The 15,174-nt window shown below is 40.6% G+C and overlaps 1 protein-coding gene across 1 annotated transcript in view; it reads left to right on the plus strand.

Moving 5' to 3' along the window:
- Nucleotides 1–15,174, plus strand: part of FOXO1 (forkhead box O1) — a 65,639-nt gene that overhangs the window by 19,271 nt on the left and 31,194 nt on the right. The window lies entirely within an intron of this gene.

A 15,174-nucleotide genomic window follows, 5' to 3' on the forward strand; every position in this document is an offset into this window, starting at 1 on the left:
AATAGTAGGAGGAGTCAAAGGAGGAGCTCGTGTAATTCAAAGCATGCATGCTTTTTCCAACATTGTCAGCTGTCCAATACAAGGTCTGTCTGCAAATCTTGTTTTTAGACATATATATTCCATGATATTTGGGTCAGAAGGAAGAGATTTTTGCTCTTACTAGTGTGTAATAGGAAAAGAGCAGACTTCTGCTTTCAGAAGTAGTTCTGTATAGTGTCATTGAACAGATCTGTTCACATCATTAGCCAAAACAGGAATAAAAATAATCCAGGACCTTAAAATGCAACGTTCTTCTATACTTTTAAGGACTGAAATCCAAAGTGTGAAAAGGATTAGAAAATTATAAATGGACATTAGTTGATACCCATCTGTGTAATATTTGTAAATCCTCATTTCTTGCCATTCTAAATACTGGGTGTTTGTGCATCCTTGTATTGTTATTGAAACTGTATTGATTTGAAATGCTTTTTGAAGTGTATCTTTGATGCAAAATGTGGCCCTGAAATTATGGAAACTTCACTCAGGTTTGATAAGAATTTTTAATGAGTCACAAGGCAGTAATGAATCCAACTTCTGTGCTCGTTGCTCTAATATTCGTTATTATAGCTAACTGTCATAAAACATCATAAAAAAAATAATTTCAAGAGCTAAGTGGCCATGCCTGGTATGGCATCGGAGCTCTGCTGGGGGCTTTGTGGCCCCCTGGAGGGGTGTTGTTGAGGAGGGTCTGAAATCTGTGGGAAACCATGGCATGGCTTTTGCTTGCATAGCCTGGGTAGATCAACCTTCTGTGTGCTGATACTTTCACTCATTTAGACCCGAGTTTTGATGGAGGACAGCTGAGAGGAACAACCCTGAATGTGCCAGAAACCCTACCAAACAGCTTACAGAAAACCAGTCAGAAGCCTAGGGAGGCCCAAGAGAAGTGGGATGTCGGTGCCCTCGTAGTGAGGGGGCAGCTGATGAGGACAGGCAGGAAGCGAGGCTGGGACTGCTCGAGGCCTCACGGTGGAACCTGGAGCTGAAGCTGGGGCCGTGAGTCAAAGTCCCATGACTCCATTGCAAGACCATTAGTCCTTTTAAGTAGCTGCGTTAGGGGCTGCCAAGAATTAGGGCTGATGGATAACACAAGAACACAACTTGAATTATTAATGCTTTTTTTTTTTTTTTTTTTTTTTTTTTTTTTTCATCTGGAAAGCAGCATGGGGTAGAACCAAACACTGCTGCATGGCTCACAGGCAGACCCTGGCATGCTGAATGCTGAAGGGTGCATGGGCAGAAAATGTCTTGCCTGTTGCAGTTGCAGCTGAGTCCTGACCATGGTTACCCAAAGGATCTTGTGGTTTTAAAGGTCATGATAAATTTGAGTTACCGAAGCATGTGTAAGAAGCTGCAGAAAAGACAGGCAAGATGTTGTTGAAATTGTTCATTTGTACATTTGAACTGCATGTCTAAAAAGCTTGCAGTCTAGAGAGACAACCCTTTAAAAGAAACCTTGTACTTTTATCTGCCTTTTTTTTGCTACAGTATTTGGCGTTTGGTCTTAAATAACTTAGTAGTTATTGATTAGCAGTTTTGTAGCAGTGGTGCTCTGAGAATTAACATTTGCTTTTCATACTCTGGTGTACAGCATTAATTTACAGTTCTCTATTCCATGCATAATGCAGAAAAATAAATCATTTCCCCCCTACAATGAAATATTGGAGACATTTTATATTTTCAATACATGTTATTTTCATACAAATAATAATGCATTTTTTAATGTCTAATGCCACTTACTGTGGGTTTCGAATATGCAGTCACAGAGCTTGCAGCTCTTTGAGACTGTGCACAGGGGAAATATCCATCAGGGCTGTCTTCATGATATTCACTCCAGATTTTTTTCCTTTTATAGTTTGTTTAACTTCTGGTCTACTTGTATTTTCTACTACTTTGGGTATCTTTCTTTTCTTTCTTTTCTTTTTTTTCTTTCTTTTCTTTCTTTTCTTTCTTTTTTCTTTTCTTTCTTTTCTTTCTTTCTTTCCTTTTTTTTTTTTTAAATATATCTATGTTAAGATATCTATATGTATTTTTAATTGATTTTTCTGTATCATTCTCATTTTTTTTCTATATGATTCTGTTGTTCTAAGGGTTCTATGTATATGCCACTCTGTGGGTGTATGGGTAAAATATATGCTCTGAATATGATCTTGAAATAGACAAGTGCCTCTGGTCTAAGTATGTAGAATGATGATGCCTATTTTCTTCTACTGGTTATGGTTAGTTTGTAAATGGTGTGAGGACTGATTGCACCTTGCTTGCAACGCTCCTGCCATTATGTACATCTGTGTTAGGTAAGGGATTAATATTTTTTGGGATGCTGGTGTGTTATCTCTCTTTTCATACTCTTCAATGAGGTTTGTGTGTAGCGTTTGGGCAGATCTGCCAGAAGGAGGACCCTATTTGCTTGGTAGCAATAACCCAAAACAAGAGATGGCACCTTTCCTCTAGAGTTTACAGCCAGGGGTCCTGACTCTGCCAATGCACAGTGGAGTAGCTTTGAGCATGTTGCATTGGAACTTGATTAAAGGCAACTTCTTGGGAGCAAAAGTGCAGGAGAGGTTAGAGCCTAGATCCTTACCTCAGCTCAGGCAGCCAGTTGTTTACAGGAGCAAAATGGTGGAATCACTTTGGCAAAGGGGCTATTTGTCACAAATTTCATATTCTTTGGCTGTTTGGGCAGTATTTTCTTTGGTGTATTTTTCCTAAGGTATTGTTTTTGCAGACCATATTGAAAACATGCTTCTTTTTCTTTTCTAATTTGATTGTAATAAGGGCTTTGTTAATCAAAAATAAGAGCAATAAGGCAGAATGAGTTGGTTATTTTTACATTTTCCTGTTTAAAAGAAAAAAAAAAAAAAAACAGCCTCAGTAAGTGAGCCACAATGAGCCGTGATGTATTTCCTCCATCAGGATGGAAAATAAGCCATTTATTATTTCAGCTCTGACTCACAGTGAACCTGCTGACACTGAGACATTTTATAATCATAAGGAACAGGTTAGGGCAGTAACTTGGACGCCAGGCTGGGGATTACCTACTTATTACAGTGTTTTACAACCTGGATGCTTTAGGTTTTCTGGCAGAAAGTCCTAAACCTCACACTAAACACCACGTTGTTATTGTACAATTACTGCTTGCAGGTCTTGCTGTAGGTGGTGCCAGCTAGACAGATGCCTTCATTATAATTATCCTTTTTACTATATATAAAGATTTCATCCCTTTAATCCATGTAAATTTTACTGTTCTTGAAAGTGACACTAATAGTTATACTCTGAGCCCTTCCTCCTTGTCCTGTGTTCCCAAAGTGACTTGGGGATGGGCTTGGTCAATACAGAAATGGGAGATTTCCAAGGAGAGCCCGGGTCCCGCAGGAAGCGGCACTGATGACTCAGTAGACAGTGCTGGTGGTCATTGCATGGTCCCCTGACACAGGCTGCAAGAATAGCAGTGCTAACTCCAGCGTCCTGGCCAAACTCCAGCTGAATAATTACTTTCTGCCTGCCTTGAATTCCTCCGCAGCTTCAGCTGGAGAAGTTGAGCTTCATTTCCCTTCTTATAAACAATCCCATGCCGTTCGTATGGAGCGGCTGCTCCTTCACGCCTTGGAGGTAACTGTATTTTGATGCTGGGTAGTGACTTTATCCTTGCACTCACGGATAGCCTGTGAAATGCCAACTCCTAAAATCTCACTTTACTATGAAAAATATTGTACTCTACTTTTTTTTTTCTTTTTTTTTTTTTTTTTTCAGTAATAGCTTGTGAATAGTATTGCATTTGCTGATAAATGAGGGCATCTTTGACATTCATGACCTTTTGACAGCGAAATGTTGAAAAACAGCCGAAGAAGGGATAGCGAGATCCTTATTAGAGACTGATGAAGCAGGAAAACTCTTCCCACGTAGTTATTTAAGACCACCTACTGGGTCTTGCTCTTTGACAGGCATCAGAGCTGGATACGTGTAACTGGATGTCTCTAGTCTGCTTGAACCTGCAGCTCCAGATGGACAAGTAGGGAGGTAGGTTAGAAAGTGATACCTCTCCTTTGAGAGCGTCTTCAAAAATAAGGGCATAGCCAGTGCTCTGCTGTGGATGTTGGTGTTCAGAGAGCTTCATCCCACCACCCTGGGAAGAAAGCTGTGTTGCTCAGTGAGGAGGACCAGTCCTGCCTGCAGGTGGGCATTTTGGCCCCTTTCACGTGTGGGGGCTCTGCCAATATATCATCTCTCTTTCCTGTAACACAGTGACTTGAGGCAATCCACCAAATTGTTGTTTGCTGGTCAGTTGGTTTATTCTGGTACCTGGTTAATGCGTTCCCTGATCTGCAAAGCTGACAGACCCTTGTGTCAGCTTGATTTTGTCAGTGAGTGACAAATCAGGTGTGATTCACATGTGCCTTTACTCATTTAACATGAGCAAAAGTTACTTGTGAGAAACAAACTGCAGGTAGAAGAAGTGGTTGACAGGACTGAAGGCCATGGGCCCCTGATTTTGTGGCGGAGTTCATGTGCACAGGAGCTTGAACTGCTTTCTTGTGAGCAAGATGGAGTAGCTAACCTTGGTGCTGTGCTTATCTGATGGGGCCTGGATGAGCTTCCATTTGTCAGATATTTGGTACATGTTTGAGTACAAATACTAAGCCAAGATGCAGTGAGACTTCCCATGCATGTAAGAGCTGCCTTTTTGCTGTTTATTCTCTTGAAGAAGTTAGGCTTTGAATAGTCCACTCTTAATAGTCCTTTAATTGCTTCATCCTCTCTCTTCTTGATCAGGAGACTACTCATGACTTCTTGAAGCCTGCTACTTAACAGCAATCTACAGTGAACCACCAGATCTTCTTCCTATTCAACCCACATTTTAGCATTTTGTCTCTCTCTCCCTGAGTGCTCAGAAAGTACAGTAGTGTTGCAGCATTTGTATCTTGCAATGTTGGGTATATGCAATGTTGGATGTTTGATCAGAGTCAAAATAATTGGTTGCTTAACCTGTGCAAGTTACCTACTTAGCTGTGCAGGGTAATTTGAGCAAGCCATCAGAAAGAGTGCTTGGTAGGTTCCTGTAACAAATTCTGTTTGCTGGTTTGTTTTGAAGCCATCTATTGAGAGTATATGGTACTTAAAAAAAATCAGGACAAAATAAAGGGTGTGGATTAATACTTAGCAGAGAGAATCTGATAGCTTCAGGCTCTGTGGAAATGGCAAAATGGAAGCTGCAAGCACTTCATCAGAGTAGCCCAGGAATTTTTATTAGCTGTGTTTCAGCTCCAGTGTGTGATAGGTTCAATACCTATCAATACCCAAGAAAAATGGGTACTTCCTGACCATGAGTATCTATGATAGCTGAAGGCATCGGATGAGAAAGGAATCTAATAGTGAACATTAAATTTTTATTAATAAATTAATGATTATACTAGACTTTATAATTTATTGTATGTTAGAAAAGGCAAATAATGTTATTGGTCTCCTTGCTTTCCTCCTTTTATTTTTGAGGCAGGGAAGCTCTGTGTATGAATTATGTACTTCAAAATGCTTCTTCATAAATGCATGATCTCTGCATATTTGCATGCAGGAGAAATTGAACTCTGCCACCAGTGTAGTTCTCCTTAAATCGTCCGAGGATCCAAAATCTTACCTGTTTTTCTTTTCTTTCTTTATTTTTTATTTTTTGGTAAGGATTATCATCTCCCATTGCCACGGGTCTACACAGATCTTCCAAGATGAAGAGGTTATACTGGAGTCTAGGCTACAAAACACACTGGCGTTATCTAATCTGAAAAATCCCAGTATGGGAAGAGATTATACAAAATAGGCAAGTGGAAGGGCAGCGTGGGCCCGAAGGGAGAATTTATATTACAAATGTTTTATTTATCATATGAAGTATGTGGGTAATCTGTTAGTTACTCTAATGAATGATTATTATGATTATTTTTATTTGGCCTGGAACTTGCGTTGAAGGGAGAACTGGAAGGCACGGGTTTTGGGAACGGAGGCTGTCTGTGTTGTGGCAGAACCGGAGCATGTCTCCCAGTACAGGATTAACATCTCAGTGCCACCGGCGTTCCCATGTGAAAGAAAGGTAGCAATTTGGGAACCAAGCTGTACTCAGTACGTGCCTTCTTTGGGGTCGTGTGGATGTGTGAGCAGGAAGAGCTGCCTAATTTGAGGAGTTATTTAGAGTAAGAAATTGATTTTGTATGTGTATCAACAAGGAATGGTTAAGTAGATGTTCTTTGGGAGTTACCAAGGTATTTTTTTTTTTTTTTTTTAACCTAGATTGTTGTGTTTGTTGTCAAAATACTTTGTATTTTCTCTCCTGCTGTTACTTGGTCTGGCTGTAGTACGATGTTGCATGTTTGTTACCACAAGTCTTTTTCTAGGCCAGCCACACATCCAGCTGGGGTGGAGAGGAAAGGTAGTGATTTATCAAGTATTCCTCTAGAAGTATGGGTTAAAGACTGTAGTAAATAAAGGTCTTTAAGTTTGACACTGCTAGAAATTTCTGTAAGTGTAATTAAGAGAGATTTCTGCTTGATATTTTCCTTGAAACTTCAAAAGACAGATGCAAATAATTCTATATAAAGAAATGGTAAAGGTGCTATTGCACATGTTTGGGGTGAAAAAATGGTGAGATTAGAATAACTCAGACTTTCAGGGACTTAACTCTATGTACTTAAATGCAAGTTAGTAAAGAAAAAAATCAGGGGTCTTCCCTTATAACTTCCCTTAGTAGCATGGCGTTGGATAATGAGCAGCTTTATAATCATAAAGCAGGAATGTGATGATGATTATATGTGCTAAGCGTCTTTCTACTACAGTTATTTGATATGATTAGCTTCACACTTATTATGAAAGACTGGTTTAAGGCTAAGAATTAATGAAATCCTACCAACCCCATCTTCCCATCAGCTTCAAAAGCTGGATTTGTGTTAGGCTCAAGTATGTGGGCCTCTCTCAAGACATCTGCCTTATGATAACAATTTTTGCTGAGAAACTGTAGCTGAATATATATGTACATTTTAACCTGTATTTCTGGGCAAACTTGGGCGTGTTCATTAGGGAAAATTTGAATTTTACCTCTAAGAACAAGTGTTTATAACTTGACCTTTTCTGGATTTATCTATCCTATGTAAAGAAATTGAAAACAACTCAGTAGGCAGTATGTAACAGTATGTTGTCAGAGCCTATTTGTGGCAGTAATCGCAAATATTTAATAGGAAGGGTCTTTCTAGGAAAAATCTTATTTCATGAGAAAGACTGCGGTGAGAACACTGATCTCCCAATGCAGAGAAAACCCAGACCATGATGTCAGAAGCAAGGTGTGATCCTTGTTTCCAGTCACATCACTTCTTTGAACCACTGCTTGCCCCTGAATACTCAGCTGAGAAGTCTCTGCCCCCTGCAAAGTGATATCCAAGGAAACCTGGAGAAGGCAGCAAGAAGTCTTGAGAAGTTGTACTGTAGGAAATACTTAGGTTTGGGTTTAATTCTTTCTCTGTGTGATGTGGAAACACTCCTTTTTTTTCTTAACTGTAGTGTGTGCATTGGGATGGAGAATGCCATTGCTTTCTGCAGCTCTATTCCTTTCCCTTTTTTCCTTAAATTTAAATATAGCTTGTTCTTTGTTCTACAGAATTCCTGTTAACATCCCTCTGTTACAAAATATACACCCAGAAAATGCTGCTTTCAGAAGGAGATTGTGAATTGCATTTAGTGGCATTTGCTTTCTAGCTATGCGGAAAGGGACCTTCTAAACATTGTCTCTACAAAACTAGTGAAAATGCCTCCCCACGTCCCCAGGTGCCTGCCCTCATGTGAGAGTTACACAGGGGTGTCAGGGCCTGCTGCCATGGGGGTGAAGCCAGCAGGGTGATGGCTGCTGGTGTTGTTTGGACCAGAGGCCATGAAGACGGACCTGATGGCTTATTTTGTTTCTCCTCTGGACACCCGTCTGTTGCTTCATGAGGAGCAGCCCACGTTTTGATGGGAGGAAAGCCCTCCTCAGCAGCATCAGTCATCACTGCAGCTTCTTCAGACTTCAGCAAAAGAGGAAAACTGCTTTCCCCATTTCTCACTGCGTTATTTTCCCAAGGCAAAGCAACTCCCAGCCCTGTGCTTGCTCCCCTACTGCAGTGACCAGAGGGGTGCCTGGCCATCACTGGGGACTGCAGCAGGGCGAGGAGGAGGATGAACAGCTGCTGGGGAAGGACAGAGGCTCTGGCAGATGTGGTTAGTTGAGTCTGGGTTTGAGAAGATGGGGTGGGCATGTGGGAGTGTGTGTGAGCTGGATGTATGGGGGATGTCATACCGCAGGGAATGGAAAACACCTTTTGGGGGCTGTCCTCAGCTTACTGCTTGCCACCCTGCTAATGCCACCAAATTGTTTTACCTACGCTATTGAGAAACCTTGAGCTGGTCCTAGGCAAGTATCAGTCATCTGTGTTTTGTCTGGGTCAGGGTCTGATGCCAGAATTGCTAATCGGATCAGGAAGTCTGGGTATGCTTTTTTTCTGTAGCAATGTGTGGGCAGAATGCCGTGCCTTCTGTTCCCTCGGGTGATTGAACTTGCCGGCTTTTACAGCTTTGAGACTTTGGCCTCTATCACATGTATCAGCATAAAAGTGGTGCCAGGCTAGAGCTTCTGAAAGAGGCGTTTATGTGGGGAGGCTGAGTTCAAAACCACCCTTGCAGTCACTGGCTGGAATTGCATGCTAGAGGGGCTGTAAAGTGCAAGGGAAGCTGTTACCAAAAATACGACAATATGTACAGCTAACTCCCAGCGTTTCTGCCTTGAATAGTCCAGGCAAACAGAAGTTTCGGCTGAAATGGGATGGAGAAACACAAGTTCAAGTGGTATTTTTATTCCAGTACATATGGGCAAACAAATCGGAGGCTTTGTCAGGATGGGCAGCTTTTAGAGGATTTAAAATTCATGTTTATATTGGAATTTCAGAAACTATAAATAAATGCATGAAGTTAGAAGTGTGGAAAACAGGATAGACACATGACCGAGTGTTTATGAACAACTATCCCGTCCCAGACCTGCAGCACAGCATGTGATGTTGTTGTTTCTCCTCCAGCAGAAGGTGAGGGGAGACTGCAGTCACTAGAGCAGTGAACACAACTTGCTTTGGTGTAACCTGAAATCCCTTTACAGAGATTGCTTTAATTTAGAGCACATGGCATCCTGAATCATTTAAAATAAAGGTATATATTTTTCAGAGATCCTTCGTAGTTCGTTCTTTGTTGCATGCTCCCAGTTGCAACCAGTGTTTAATGATGTTAGAAGACTGCAGCTATTCACAGCTGCATCTGAGTCTCTTGGAAGCCACAAGTCTGTGTTTTGGTTTGGCAGATGCTTTTCTGCAGAGGACTAACTTGTGGCTACTGCTGGAAATCTTCGGAGGAACCAGAGGAGTCCTTCCTCTGTAAGGCAGTGCCGAAATTTTTCCCAACTGGAGTGGGAGAGCTGCTTGAGTACCTCTCACGGTGCTAAAACACTGAAAAGCGGAGACTGGGATGAATTTTGCAGCAACACAGAGCCAGGCAAAGTTGACTTTAAAGCTCTAAAGAGCAAAGTACATTTCCGTCTCCTCTTCCCTCCACTGCCTCCCGAAACCTGTGGCTCTGGAGGGGCCCCGTGCTGGCCAGGGCAGGGTCCTGGTCCTGCTATCGTTTCCTGCATGAACCTCTGCCCTCCTGTCCCCGGGCACCGTAAATCCGCAGCCAGGCTGTCAGGAGTCCTCTTCCTGCGATTGTTATCCCGACATGGGCCCTTGGGTTTGTTTTAAAGCACAATGATGGCTAATGCAGGGAGGAAGGAGCGGGGAGGAGCTCCGGTCCTGAGCTGGTGTCCTTCCCCCGCAGCATTGCTGTCTGTCCAGGCAGTGCTGGGCCTGGCCTCCTGCCGGGAAGGACTGACGGACAGGGGACAGGTAATACCCCAGGGCAAGGGGTCTCTGAGGTGGAGCTGATGGGGCAGGAGGTGCTTGACCCATTGTGCTTCATGTCCAGATTAAAACCATTTCATACAAGTACACTTACCACTGTCTGCCTGCAAGCTTGGTTTGGTGCCTGACTGTAGCCAATAAATTTAATTTCAGAATATAAATATGACTTTACTGGGTTAGGCATAAGATCCTTCTCCTCCAGTATTTTTCCTGGGACCTGTTGTATTTAGAGTTGTAGTCCCAAAGCACCTATGGACAATAGAGTTCCCTGTCAAAGCATATATCTGTCTAGTGAGACACCTTCACATTCTAACAAGGTTTGAATTTATTTTGTAGAAAGTAGGTGATTATAACTTCAAGTAAATGATTAGGTGGAATACACTGCATTTTCAAGTATGTTCCTAAATAGTATATTTAGGTTTTCTAAATTTGTTGTGTTAGATTAAATGAATACCAAATGATATTAATGATACCACATTGGCTTTCTTAAGTGCTGTGTATCATAAAATCATAGAATGGTTTGGGTTGGAAGGAACCTTAAAGATCATTAATTCCATCCCCCCACCATGGGCAGGGACACCTCCCACCAGCCCAGGTTGCCCAAAGCCCCATCCAGCCTGGCCTTGGACACCTCCAGGGATGGGGCATCCACAGCTTCTCTGGGCAGCCTGTGCCAGTGCCTCACCACCCTCTGAGTGAAGAATTTCTTCCTAATGTCCAATCTAAATAGATCCTTTTTTTTTTTTTTGTTGTTGTTTGTTTGTTTGTTTAAAGCCATTACCCCATGCACTACCACTACACTTCCTGACAAAGAATCCCCCTCTCACTTTCTTGTAGGCCTCCTTTAGGTTCTGGCAGGCTGCTACCCCCCAGAAGTAATATTATTCTTAGTTGTATGCATAACATGCTTGTTAAATTTTACAAATTGAGAACTATCAAGAAGGTACTTGCTGCTGATGAAGCTTTCAGTCATATTTCTCGTTAAAAAGAAGCAATCATGACAATATTAAACAAAAAGGTGAATTCTCCTGGTTGTTTAAAAAAAAACCTCTAAGAGTCAGTTGTGGTCTACAGTAACTTTCAATAAAACCATTGCAGCTTTCTTCAAAAAGATGTCAACTGCATATTCTCTCAAGTCCTGGAAATGAGAAGGCAGAATAAGGCTGACTTGCATGTGCAGACATGTTGCAAATAGCAGCAAGGACAGAGTTCACTTGTCAGCTGTGAATGGGACTTGTGAAGACAAACGAAAATACTATGGGTTACTTAATTTAAACCTTTGGTTAAATACGAAGTCGGAGCAAATGCGGTACACAAAAAGCAACTGAAAACACGTGGCAGGCAAAAATATTCTAGAACTTGTGTGTTGGTATGTACACTGGATGAAAGTAAGTGATCTGAGCCTACCCCTACTGGTTCCTTTGGGGGCTGAGAGGGGGGAAAGGAGGTGATACCAGCTGTTGTGTGATGTAAGGCTGCAGGCTGCCTCATCTAAACAGCTAAAGACATATATATATACACACAATCTTATATATTTTAATATGTTTTATATGTAAAATATTTAAAATATTAGTGTTCTGTTGCTAACTTTTATATGATATGTATATGTGCATGCATACATAAAAAAACTACAACAAAAAAAAAACACCCACACACAAAAAACAAACACCAAAAACATGTAAAGTGGTTGATGCCCAAATAATTGTCTTGCTCAAAAGGAAGATACTTTAATTGTATGAAGTCTTTAAGAGACACGTAGCATCTACATGCTAAAATCCTGTTTCTGCAGCAGTTATCCTTGTGTCGTGAATGTAAAAGTGGAGCGAGTGCATTGTGTCATCGTCTAAAGATTAAGGTGAAACAGACATGAGGCATTTCATTTTTGTTGTCTCAATGCTAAGTTTCGAGGCAGATACTTTATTTTTGAATAGAAACTTACGTTGCTCTCAACTTTTCTCTGTACCATGGGTCATAGTTATTTTCAATCTGCTGACACATTGTTTAATAAAGCCCATTCTCATAGGAAATCACTGAGTAAGAAATACTGTTTGAAAGGTAAGATTTAGCTCTGATACAGGGCGTTGTTTTTTGTTCTTACGAGGTTGCCACTAGATTTAATGCGCAGCCTAGGAGAGCTATTTTCAGTAATGTCTACATAAATAACATGGCTTTAGCAGTATGAATGGAATGAAGGTATCCCAAGACCCAATTTCATGCTTAATCCATTTCCTCTATTCACTTTTCATTTGGTCATTAAGGATAGAAGATATTCTGGAAACAGGTCATAATCATGGAACTTGAGAGATGAAGAGGGATTTTCACTGCATCACATGCCATAAATAAGAGTAGCCTGTACAATTTGCAGACAGAATGATCTGCTATCCCAGAACAATTTTCACATGCACCATTTCAGAGGAATCTTTGCAGGCAACAAAGCTTCATTGCATGGTGCTGTTAATGAAGCTAATAGCTGATCAACTGATAACATCTAGAAGACAAGTGTCCACTTTGATTTTGCCCTTGCAATGTAGTTTTCTGATGCATAAGGAAGAAAATGTCTTGAAGATAAGTCAGTCCTCTCCTCCATTCAAGTCTCTCTGTTTTCTCAAACAGTATGGTGGTGGGAGGTTGGTGCAGAATTTCTGTCTACAGCTCAATTGTGACTTGTAGAAGAAGTCTTAATGGGTAGGCGTAGATGTTTTGGGGATGAAGGCTTGTTTCCACTTAGTATACGTAGTACATACCATCCTCAATCTCTTTTTGTAGCCTGATTGTCTTGGGCTGTCAGCTTTTTGGGTGACTGACTCCATAAGCCTCAGTGCCTGGCACAATGAGGCCCCTTTCTGATCAAGGTCTCTGGGTGCTACTGCAGTACAAATATTTAATGATAAAACATGCTTATCTCCCGCCAAAAATCTGGCAACATCCTTATCGAGATATTATTAAATTGTCAGTTCAACCATATGCCGAGCGTTTTAGGCGAACAAATGTTCACGCTGGCTCTCGCATGATACGTGAAGACTCAGAGAGACAGGTGGCCGTGTTTGCACCATCAAGTACTGCCCGGTTCCTTACAAACAAAAAGTTGCATTAAGTGACTCTTGCTTTATAGAAGCCTAAAAATTTATGGACTTGATATGCTTGAGACAATGTTAATTTGATTACACTTAAAATTTTAAGTGTAGATTGGTGGAACCTATGCGATTCACATATTAAAAATGTCTCTGCATTTCAAATGAAAAATAAATGGGAAAAACAAATTTTTTAGACCTTCCCCACTAAAAAAAGCTTTTTAAATAAAAGCATGTTTTTAAGTTTAATAGTGTTGTTTTTTCCTCTCAGAATAATTAATAAAAATGCCTTCGTCCATAAATTTCACTACTTCTAATATTTAACATTGATAAATTTTGAGGCAAATCCTTGTGCTGGTTAGGCATTCTGTTCCACCTTTTCATCTGCTTTCTCCAGGTAACATCACTTATTATTTTACACTGGTTCTTGGAATACGTGAGCTTTAAGATACACAAAATAATTGTCAGCTCTTTCATTTTATTTCCAGTTTGTCTCTTTTTAGGAATGAGAAGTGGAGATGTTGTTCTGTCACTGTACTAGCATTTTTTCCCACACTTTTATTCTTGGAAGGTAGCCTGTCTGGCAAAAAATCAAAATAGTCTGATTTTTTGAACATGCTTGGAATTTTCTTTCAGAAATCTGTAGTAGTACAGCACAGTCTTAGCTGTGGTTAATCAAAATGATATTTTGATTCATTTCAGGGCTGAATAATTTTTTCTCTCCTATGGTCTTGCTTGAAAAATAAATTAATAAATTAGTCCATTGTGAGAGCTATCTACTATGACAGCTTTTTGCGTTTCTTTCACTAAGAATTTGCATTTCTTTCACTAAGAATTGTATTCTGTTCTGGGGGCCCGCTACAGCTTGTGAGATTTGATTCCTTTTGCTTTTTTCTTTATATTTTCTTATTTGAGGATATTTTTTTTAAAAAAATATTTATTTATTTATTTTTTAAGGATAAACAGTTTTGCTAAAATTCTGTAATGATAAATGAGAAAAGAGGGAGATATTCTTCTTTCTTGTCTTTATCTGATGATGGCTTTTGAATGCATCAAGAGGTAATGAACTGAAAATGAAATAGAGTTTATACTGAACCTTTTCTTTAGAAAAATAAATGTTTTTGGAATGCATAATTCAAAGAACTTTGAATGAAGTTGCTTTATTGATGGATATTACTTTGTAATAACTCTGTTCTTTCTGTCTGTGTAATTTGTTTGGGAGAAAGAATTTCCTATGCCAAAAAAAAAAAAAAAGTTTATAAATACAAGCATCAAGAAAATGAGTAATTGCAACCTTTGATATTGTTTTAGGGGAGCTTCTCTTTCCCAAAGCACCAGCTTTACCAATGTCTTCATTATTTTTCTGACCTGAGCAGACTGTTTTGCTGTAATGAGAGCCTGTGACCATAAAGCTGTGGTACAGCTTGAAAGTGACAGTAGTGCAATGAATGCTGTCACCCAGCAGCAGTGGCCTCCTAACATCTTCTTTGCAGGTTGAAGCTAAAAGAGCGCAACACCTCCATTGAAAATGCACCTGGATGCTCTCAGAGGAGCTTTGATACTGAGGGACATCCCTGGGGCACAGAGAGGCTCTCTGCTGCTTTGAGCCCATAGCTGTTTGGGCCTTTTAGGTTGGTTTCATCTTTATCCATATAGTACCTGAAACACAGCTTGCAGTGACTGCATCTGAACACTGGCTTCCTAAGTAGAGAGGTGGTAAAGTAGCCCATCTGTTCTTCACTCCATCCTGTGCTCTATGGAGTAGTTGCTGTCTGGCTACTGTATTCTGCAGGGAAAATCTGTCATCTCACTGAAACTTGCTCCAGAGCAGTGTAAACCAAAGCTGTGCTGGGCCAGCTCTGTTTCAAGGAATAGATAAAGTATGCAGTGACATGGTTTTGGAGAGCTTGGGCAGTGATGAGTCAGTGTCCAAGATGGTTTGGGAACATGAGGCCCCTTGTAATTTTCCATTTAAGTATTTGAAAGCCTTTCTTGCTTTTCATAAAACACAGGGAGTGCAATTTCTTGCGGGCCAAGTTGTCAAAAGAACATGGAGGCAGCATGGATCAAAGTGCTATTGCAGACAGGCTACATGGCCATGCCTCCTGTCTGCTACTGCC

This window comes from Oxyura jamaicensis, chromosome 1, assembly GCF_011077185.1.
Source record: "Oxyura jamaicensis isolate SHBP4307 breed ruddy duck chromosome 1, BPBGC_Ojam_1.0, whole genome shotgun sequence".
Lineage (NCBI taxonomy): Eukaryota > Metazoa > Chordata > Aves > Anseriformes > Anatidae > Oxyura > Oxyura jamaicensis.